General features: G+C 44.3%; 1 pseudogene; it reads left to right on the top strand.

The window, feature by feature from the left end:
• The first annotated feature begins 6899 nt into the window (after positions 1–6899).
• Positions 6900–7018, top strand: LOC111739621 (annotated as a pseudogene).
• The last annotated feature ends 2392 nt before the right edge of the window (positions 7019–9410 follow it).

The raw sequence follows: 9410 nt of genomic DNA on the forward strand, positions 1-9410 counted from the left end.
GACAAAGAGGCTTCCTGGGCTGGGCAGCCTTTTGGGGCTGGATATCTCTCAGTGGGGCTGGGAGTTTCGGGCCCTATAAGGAAGGGAAGCACATGTTCTTATTTGGGAGGAGTAAGTGGTAGAAGAAACTTGGTTTTGCTGATCGGACCACTGTACCAGCTTTAGACTAAATATTTCTGCTTTTTTCTATGTAAGAGAAAAGATTCTATCATATCTCAGCCACTGTTATTGCATCATCCGTAATGTACTACAGAACTTAATCCTAATCGACATAGTATCTAAAGAAGGGAAGGATATAACTGATAGACCCCAAAGTGGCCCACCACTGCTCCTCCAGACTGAACAATCTGCCAACGCCACGTCTGTGATCCAAGCTGTCCTCCTAGGCTGGCTACCCCCTCCTCTGAATCAGAGGACACCTTCTCGAGTGAAGGGACAGGCAGACTGTGTTGCGAGAGCTTAGAGTCTGATAAGCTTGAGTCAATTCCAGCTTCATCACTTACTGGCTTTGAGACCTCGTACCGTTACCTCAGTTACAGCTATAAAATAGGGATAAAATAACTGTGATTCAAAGTTGTTGTGCAGATTAAAAAAATATAACGCACAGAAAACACGTAGTTGATAGTAATTTTATTATCATCATTACCATTACTATCATCTTCTACCCATAGCAAACGTTAAGAGGAATTTCATAAGAGTCACAGAAAATACAGCATCCAGATAGTCAGAGCTAACATTTAAAGAGCGCTTACTGTGAGCCAGGCGCTGGGTCACCCACCTTATGGTCACTCATTCAACCCACACAAACCGATGAGGTCGTCGCAATCGTAACCATCATCCCCCTTTCGTAAGTTGAAGAGACCGGGGCCCGAATACTGAGAACTTTGTCACAGTGACACAGAGGCAGGAGGTGGAGCTGAGACACGATTTCAGCTCTGTCCAACTCCGGAGTGAAAGCTTTTATCAAGGATAGAACAGGAAGAGGGATTCAAGAGTTTGAGGTTTGAACAATTCATTCATTCATTCATTCATTCATTCAGCTGTTCGGGTAGCATTCACTGAGCTGGTACTCTGTGCCAGTTCTGTGTTAGACTCTATGCGTACAGAGATGGGCAAAACATGGCCACGCCCCTTAGGGGCTTCCAGACGTGTAAAGAAATCCATGCCCTGAAATCTTTGAGTCGTGATGAGGTCCATCTGGGGCGCGCAGCAGAAAGCAGTCCCTTCCAGCGGAGTGAGGGAACGAGTTAGCCCTCTAGCTCAGAAAGTCCGATTCTGCATTTCCTGAAATGTCTGTTTTCTAACGGAATTTTGAAGAATCTTTGTTTTCCTGTTTTGCTTGCGGCAAAGAAGCGTGACAGCATTTCCCAAATCGTACCTGAAAAAGGTACGATTCACTTTTGTGAGTTGCGAATGAAAGGGACTGTTTGCTGTTCGTTTAAAGCCAGAAAGTACTAGAAGATGCTTCAGCAAACACGGCAGTTCCCTTTCTAGAGGTCAGAGGAAGCGCCAGGGCAAGTTAAGCTTTGCCTCTGGTTTCGTATGGCTTCCTTGACACCTCATTTGCCTGTTCTGCTCACAGCTCCCACCAGTAGGTGTCAGCTGGTTGGATTAATGAGGGAAAGTCCAAGCAGCAAGAAAGATAGAAATCCAGTAAGAAAACCAGAGGCTGAGCTGAGATCGAAAGGCAGATGGATGCTCTTGAATTCTCATGAGACACCGCTGGCCATTTTTTTTTCTTTTTTCTCAAAAGCAAAATAAGTTAAAAACTTCTGCTTTTTGAAAGACACGATGAAGAAAATGTAAAGAAAAGCCAAAGGCTGGGAGAAAATATTGCAATGCATGTAGCTGACAAAGGCTTAAATCTAGAATATGTAAAGAACTCCGACAACTCAATAATAAGAGAAAAAATATCCAATAAAAAATAGACAAAAGATTTGCACAGATAGTTTACAGATGGCCAATAAGTGCATGAAAAGATGCTCACATTCTTAGTTATTAGGGGGACATAAATTAAAGCCACGGTGACATGCTGCTACGCATCCAGGAGAATGACTAAAATTAAAAAGGCTGGGAAACCAAGCGTTTGGAAGGATATGGAACTCTAGAATTTTCCTACGTTGCTGGCAGGGTTGTAAAATAGTATAAACGCTTTGAAAACCCACTTGGCAGTTTCTTAGAAAGTGTAACATTCACTTTCCTTATGATCTAGCAATTCCACTCATGGATATTTACCCCAGACAAATGAAAGCATATGTTTACAAAAAGATCTTGTACAAGAATTTCATAGTAGCTTTATTCACAGTGATCCAAAATTGGAAATAATCCAAATGCCCATTGTCTGGAGAATGGATAAACCACCTGTGTTATAGCCAAACAATGAAATACTACTCAGCCATGAAAAGGAAGCATCAACCGATTAGAACAGATAACCTACTGACCTACAGGTACGCATGACCAGGATGAATCTCAGAAACAATGAGGCTGATTCAGAGCAAAAGAAGCCAGAATATGTACTGCACGAGTCCAGTATAGACAACCCTTAAAAAATCCTATAGCCAATGTAGTACTTGGCTAGGGCTGCCATACAAATACCACAGATGGGGTGACTTGAATAACAGAAATTTATTTTCTCACAGTTCTGGAGACTAGAAGTCAGAGGTCAAGGTGTCTGTAGGGTTGGTAGCGTCTGAAGGTCTCTCTCCTTGCCTTCTAGGTAGACACGTTCTCTCTGTGTCCTGCCCTGGTCTTCCCTCTGGGCAGGTCGTGTCCTGATCTCCTCTTTTTATAATGACAATGACATAATGGAGTAGGGTCCGCCCATATAAACTCATTACCTTATTTATCTCTTTAAAGCCCTTATCTCCTTATCTTACAGTCACATTCTGAGGTACCGGGGGTTATGACTTGAACATAAGAATTTGGGGAGGGACAGGATTAAGCCCATAACAGTGACAGAAAGTTTCTTTGGAGCCAGAAGTGAGGAGGAGTCTGACTACAAAGAATTTTTTAGGATAGTAGAAATTACATAGTAATTTTGTATTTGAATTGTTCTATATCTTAATTCATTAGTGAGATAGGACACATCCATTTGTCAAAACTCATTGAAATGAATACTTAAAATGAGTGCATTTATTATATGTAAATTATGCTTTTATACAACTAATTGAAAATAAAACCCTTCACAATATATTCAGGTTTTTTTGTAATAAAAATAATACCTATTCATTATAAAACACTTAGATGATAAAAATAAGCAAAAAATGATAATTATCCATGATTGTTCCACTGTCATAATTTTGTTGTATGTCATTAAGAAATATACATATTACGTGTTTGTACATGTATATCTTTTAATGGTAAAATACAACACGTACTTTTTTCCGCTTTTGTCATTCAGCAATATAATACAATTTTGACTCATGACAACCATTCATTGTCATTAAATTTTATTCTATGACTCCATTTTGAATAATTTTCAAAATTGTGGAACATCATTTAATTAGCTGGTCTCAATTGTTTGACACTTAGGTCATTCACGACATATTTTTTTCTTATTATAAGCAAAGCCATCCATTCTCATCGTTAAATCTGTACCCGAATCCATAATTATTTTCTTAAGGTGCATTCTAGAAGTAGAATTTCTGGGTCGGAGGTTAGACAAATTTTAAAGCTTTCGGTATCTACATTTTATACATATGAAATTGTTATATGTGTATCATCTGTAATTGGGGACATCGGCACTGTAACCAAATGAGCATTTAGAAATATGTTTGCCAGTTGAGAGGAGGAAGATGAAATCCCCGTTGCCGTTCCGGTTTGCATTTCTTTGGTTGGTTCCACCAACCTGTTCTTCCTATCTCGGTCGTGAGGAGATTGGACCCAGAAATTTAACAATGACTTAGTTCAAAGGATGCAGCAGGCGCAAAGATGGATGACTTGTGACTCTGGGTCTTCTCACCCAAAAGGTCAGCCGGCTAATACTGGCCCTAACACTGAACAGATCCCTAGGCAAAGGGAGCCTGAAGCAGATCCTTCCTTCAGCTACAGCCTTGGCCAGTGGGTGGGAGGAAAGGCTCAGTGCCCCACAGTCCCCGTCCGGCTGCAGGCAGCTCACCCCTAAAAGGAGAGGAAATGGAATTCCCGTTCCAGGCCAGCACCCACTCCGTTATCTCCTTCACAAGCAGGGGGCTCCGTTCGAGCTTTGATGCAGCCACTGCCCGCTCCCTGGGGGCGTCAGCAACAAAAAGAAAAAAAAAAGGGTCGACATTCAGGGAACATCACTGCTGGGCTTATCTCCTTCTAAAATGAGGGGGAGAGACCCAATAAACACTTTTTAGCAGTTTTGGAAAAAACAAAGTACTCGCTGGTGGGTGGAGGGGCAGATTTTCCTTTTCTACGACCTTCCAAGCTCTCGCTCAGCCCCATGAGGAAGGAGAAAGTCTGTTCCTCTTTCAGCTAGAAAGAAAAGCGTGAGACAGGAGTGCTCCAAGCAGGCCGCACAGGCAGGGACATCGGTGCCAGCGAGAGGACAATGTGGCGTATTGTGGACGCGAGAATCGGTGAGGTCAGAGCCACCCCAGGGACGCGAAAGGATATATTTATGTAAGAGGCAGTAAAATTTGTCTGCAATTAACTTTTACCAAAACCCTCAAATCTGTTGTTTGGTTTTCAGCAGATGTTGAAAGGGTTTATCCTGGATTCTGTCTTTATTGATAGGATGTCTTTTGATCTGCAGCCAAATAAGAAATCTGGATGTTATTTTGGATTTGGAAATTTCCTTTAAATAAACATATTAGTTAAGTATGTAAATCTGCTTATCATCACTTGGGGCCTATTGCCAGAGTGGGGAACATCTGGGGCCTGGTGTCGGCCAACGTATTAATTCACACTTAGAGTGTGTTTCACCCAGGTTATTGCTGAATAATGTTACCTTGATCGCTTAAGTCAGCTGTGTCTTGACAACAGTTCATTACAAGTTTGAGGTTGAAATTTTGACTCGTGAGAAGTCCACCCAGCATGGCCCGTCTGGGCCCAGTGATTTAGGCTTCTGGCCCCCTTCCGGATGGATTTCAGAAATTAATTGTTAACATTTTGGATTATGAATGGCAGAGATCTGTGTTATTTATCTGAACCGGCCAGCATGTAATTCCGGGAAGGGATTATCTGACCTCCTCCTGATAAACACTGAAGTGGGCTCATTAATACAGCCTCCTGACAGAAAGCCCTAGCTACTTTATGGACACACTTCTCCCTCCAGTTAAAACAATACTCAGTCGACGTCAGCCTTTACGTCTAGAGTGAATCGTTTCGTCGGGTGGGTTGGTACAGGATGGATGTCGGCAGCCTGGCATTCTCACTAACACAGGTAATAGAGCGTATAAATCCAGGAGTCTTCTGCTCCTGGATCACTTCTAGGCCAGGAGCCTAGCACCAGAGGATGAATGCATGGAGGGCCCCCAAACGAATGAAGACCGTGTGGGCAACCGAGAAAATAGTTCCAACCACTGTTTGCCCGAGCAGCTGGAATTCATGCTCCGAGGCCCCGGGGAAGTGACGTGTGGGAAAGAGGACTTTCAGAGAAGCCGCGTTTATGGGTGTCTTCTGGTTAGTCCTTGCAAACCATCCGAAAGGCTTCTTTGATGGATGAGCTAGGGAAAGCTACTATGGCGAAGAGTCGGCCAGTTTCCGAGATGTGAGAAGTGACGGTGTGTTCCTAGTTCCCACTTCTCTGCACATGTTCAGCAGGGGCGAGGGCGGGGGCTTTGTGCCACACAGTCATTCATAGGTCAGGCTCTTTCCGTCTAGTGGCATTGCCGTCCCCTAGGACTTTGGAGTCCTCCATCTGGCTGGAAGACAAGGGAAGTCAGAGAGCATGGAGGGACATTTTATAAACCAGGCCAGGAAACGGTCATTGTGCAGAGCCCCAGTTCTGTGGCTGCATCTAACCGGAAGATATAGCTAAACTGTGAGCCCAGGGGAAAGCGTTTGATGCACGCTTAGTCTTATAATGGGCACCTTGGCCACGATAATAACAGCGACAGAAAATAACAGTTACAATAGCTAACATCTATGGCTCGTTTACTATGCGTCAAATCCTGAGCTAAATGCCTTGTGTGCATTTATCTTATTCAATGTTGTTATTCCCATGCTAGAGGTGGGTAAACTGAGTCTCAGGGGGCTGAAGTAATTTCCTCAGAGTCACACGACTATAAAATCCTGCAGTTGAGACCCAGACCCAGTATGTCTGACTTTAGGTCAAGTGATCTCAGTTCTTCCCTTGATCCCAAGCACATCGGCAGATGCCTCTGGCCCGTGTTGGGTCAGCCGTGTTCCCACCGCTTTCCTTCTGTCTAGGGCTGAAATAGTGCCTCCTTCTTACTGAGACCTAGGAACTCAGTATCCTGATTAAATCCCCAAGAGCACAGCCCCTCTCGTTTCCGTGAGCGCACAGTAAACACTAGCAGGGGAAAGACAGAGTCGGAACTTCAGCCGTGAACAATGCGACGGCCCTGCTCTGAGTGACTAAGGCCGGTACCACAGAGGCGTTCTCCCCAAACATCATTTTAGTTACAAATTTCCCCTTCACAAGCAGTGACGTTGAACAAACGCCGTCAAACCCCTAATGACTGTAAAATATGGGTCATTTCATTCTTTGTTTCTGGACCAACTTAATTACTTTCCGTTCCCTCTCCTCCTCCCACCCCTCCCCAGACCTGGCTGCTGTACCTCTCTGTTTTTCTCCCTCCCTCCGTGTCTTCCTTTCATTTAACAAATATTTTCTGTGCACCTGCTTGCTACCAGGTAGACAGTAGTGACAAAGACAGTCGAGATTGCTCTCTCTGTGAGGCTTACATTATTTTTCCACAACAAAATAAAAGCGTTCGATTCCGTACAAAGTCTGCGGCCATGCCACCCTCAATGAGCCCCATCCCGTCTGATCTCGGGAGCTAAGCAGGGTCGGGCCTGGTTAATACTTGGATGGGAGACCACCTAGGCAGACCAGGTGCTGTAGGCGTAAAAAGTTAAAAATAACGGATTGTAAACTGACAAGGTCCTTGCAATCTGTGCAGTCAACCAAGGATTGCCTTGCCTAAAAAAATAAATAAAAGAAAAAATTATAAAAAATAAATTCTGTACAAATATTTTTCATGTGCAGAAGGGTGAGAATCACAAAGAAGTTTTACAATGTGGGTGTGAGGACGTTCCACTAATCTCTCCAGCAAAGTGACTTGTCTCCAGATACCAAATATGTAGGATTCAAATCTCAACCATACTAAAAAAATATAGATTACTACATATTTGAGGCCATTTGGGATTCCTCTGCAGTAACTGAACCTGTGAATTTTAGATGGCTTTACTGCAGGGGTGACGAATACAATAGGGCTGTCCCCCTTCTATTCTGAGCCTGTGGCAGACGTTGCAAATTGCAGCGCTCCACCGAATTCAGGTGTGAGCTCAGAATCTTTCTCCACACACAGCTTTAGGCTGCCCCTACTAAACAACTGACATCAGCATAAGTGAATCTAACCTATTTGCCATCTTTAGAATGCGGTATACCAGCTGTCTCTTAATGTGGACACACGGAGAGATTTCACATACTTGTGCCTGGGTGATATTTCTCGTGCACAAAGGAATATATTTTTGAGCTAAGTGAAAAGTCACCGTACGGAATTCCTAAGTAGGGGGAAAGGAGAAGAGGGCTTAAGGAAGGGATCGAGGGTCGGGGGTAGCACAGAGAGTAGACCCTCGTCATGACTGGAGAAGCCTGCTGGAGGCGGAGCGTGCGTGTCCAATGGCAAGAAGCTGGGGGTGCAGGTCACGCCGCTTAGCACCGTCCCTATCCTGATGGCCGTGAATTATGGGCTGTGGAAAGGGCCGGCACAGACATGGGAAGTAAATATGGCTACGCTTCGGGTCTCTTTCCATCACGAGGTTCACATTGCCAGGACAGACTTCCTCCTCCTCCCCGTGCTCCGCCCCATTGTTTCTTTGTCCACGTGGCCCTAAAGGGGACAGGGAAGCCACGAGTCACTGGTTGGCATGGCTCGCGGACTTGGATAAACAGAGTTCTGCTTGACCTCCGGAGAGTGGCTGGAACGAGAGGAGGGACTTCTCCCAGGGCCGGGAAGACATGCAGTCAGCAGGCAGAGAACTGTTATGGGGATATTTTAGTGGCCCGAGAGCAAGGGTTCCCAGCAGCCAGGGAAAAGAATCTAATATTTGCCATGTTCACTTACACGTGTTCGCGTGGGCACGTACGCCGTCGTGGAGCTGTAGGTGACTTCAAAGACACCTGCTTTTCCACTAAACGTGCTTAGTCGCAAACAGAGAAAAAGCTCGTGATGCGCCCAGTGGGGGTGGGGCGGAGGTGGGAGGGGTCCACACAGGCCACAGGCAGTGAAGGACACATAGTCCTCAGGGAATTCAACGCGGTGATGAAATTGGCTCAGTGGTGTTTTACTTCGTATTGCCACCATACCCCAGCAGCATCAGACCTCCGTCCCATCCCCGATGCTATGCCACTGAGCAGCACATTTGAAATCTAAGGGTCCCTTGGGGCAATTAACCCCTGTGATTGAGATTGGTTTCCTGCCCCGCTTTCTCACACTGCCCCTCCCGGCCTCACCCATTACTAGCCCCATAGGATGTGAAGATTTATGAGGCACAGACTCCAAAGACTTAGTGAGTTCACGTTTGCTGTAAAAACAATTAATATTTTATTTTATTAAGTAATTACTTAATGGCTGTTTTCTCCCCCCAAGACTGTGTGTATTTTTCTTCCATTCCCAAATTATTTATTGAGTTTCTACTGTGTGACAGGCCAGGTGCTAGGCACAGGAGGCTACAACACAGTAGACAAGACAGTCACATGGAGCCAGCATTCTAGAACAGAGATAAACCATAAGCAAGTGCACCAAGGCGTAAACAAAATGATTTTAATAGAGTCGCCGAATGGATAAAGAAAAACCAGATCCAACTCTGCACTGTCTACAAGAAACTCACTTTAGATTTAAGGACACGTATAGGCTGAAAGCGAAGGAATGGAAAAAGATATAATTATGGTAACCAAAAGAAAGTACGTGTGGTTATATCTACATCAGTCAAAACGACTTTAAGTCAAAGACTGTCACGAGACACAAGGAAGGACATTATATAATGATAAAAAAGTCAATTCATCAAGAGGATATAATAACTGCAAATAATATATATGCGCCCAACATTAGAGCACCTAAAAATATAAAGCAAACCTTGACAGGCCTAAAGGGAGAAAAGACAGCAACACAATAACAGTAGGAGAATCTGATACCCACTATCAATAATGGATGGAACATCCAAATTCAAGGTCAGGAAGAAAACAGAGGACCTGAACAACACTGTAGATGAAATGGACAGACATATACAGACGT

This window comes from Pteropus vampyrus, unplaced genomic scaffold, assembly GCF_000151845.1.
Source record: "Pteropus vampyrus isolate Shadow unplaced genomic scaffold, Pvam_2.0 Scaffold51, whole genome shotgun sequence".
Classification (NCBI taxonomy): domain Eukaryota; kingdom Metazoa; phylum Chordata; class Mammalia; order Chiroptera; family Pteropodidae; genus Pteropus; species Pteropus vampyrus.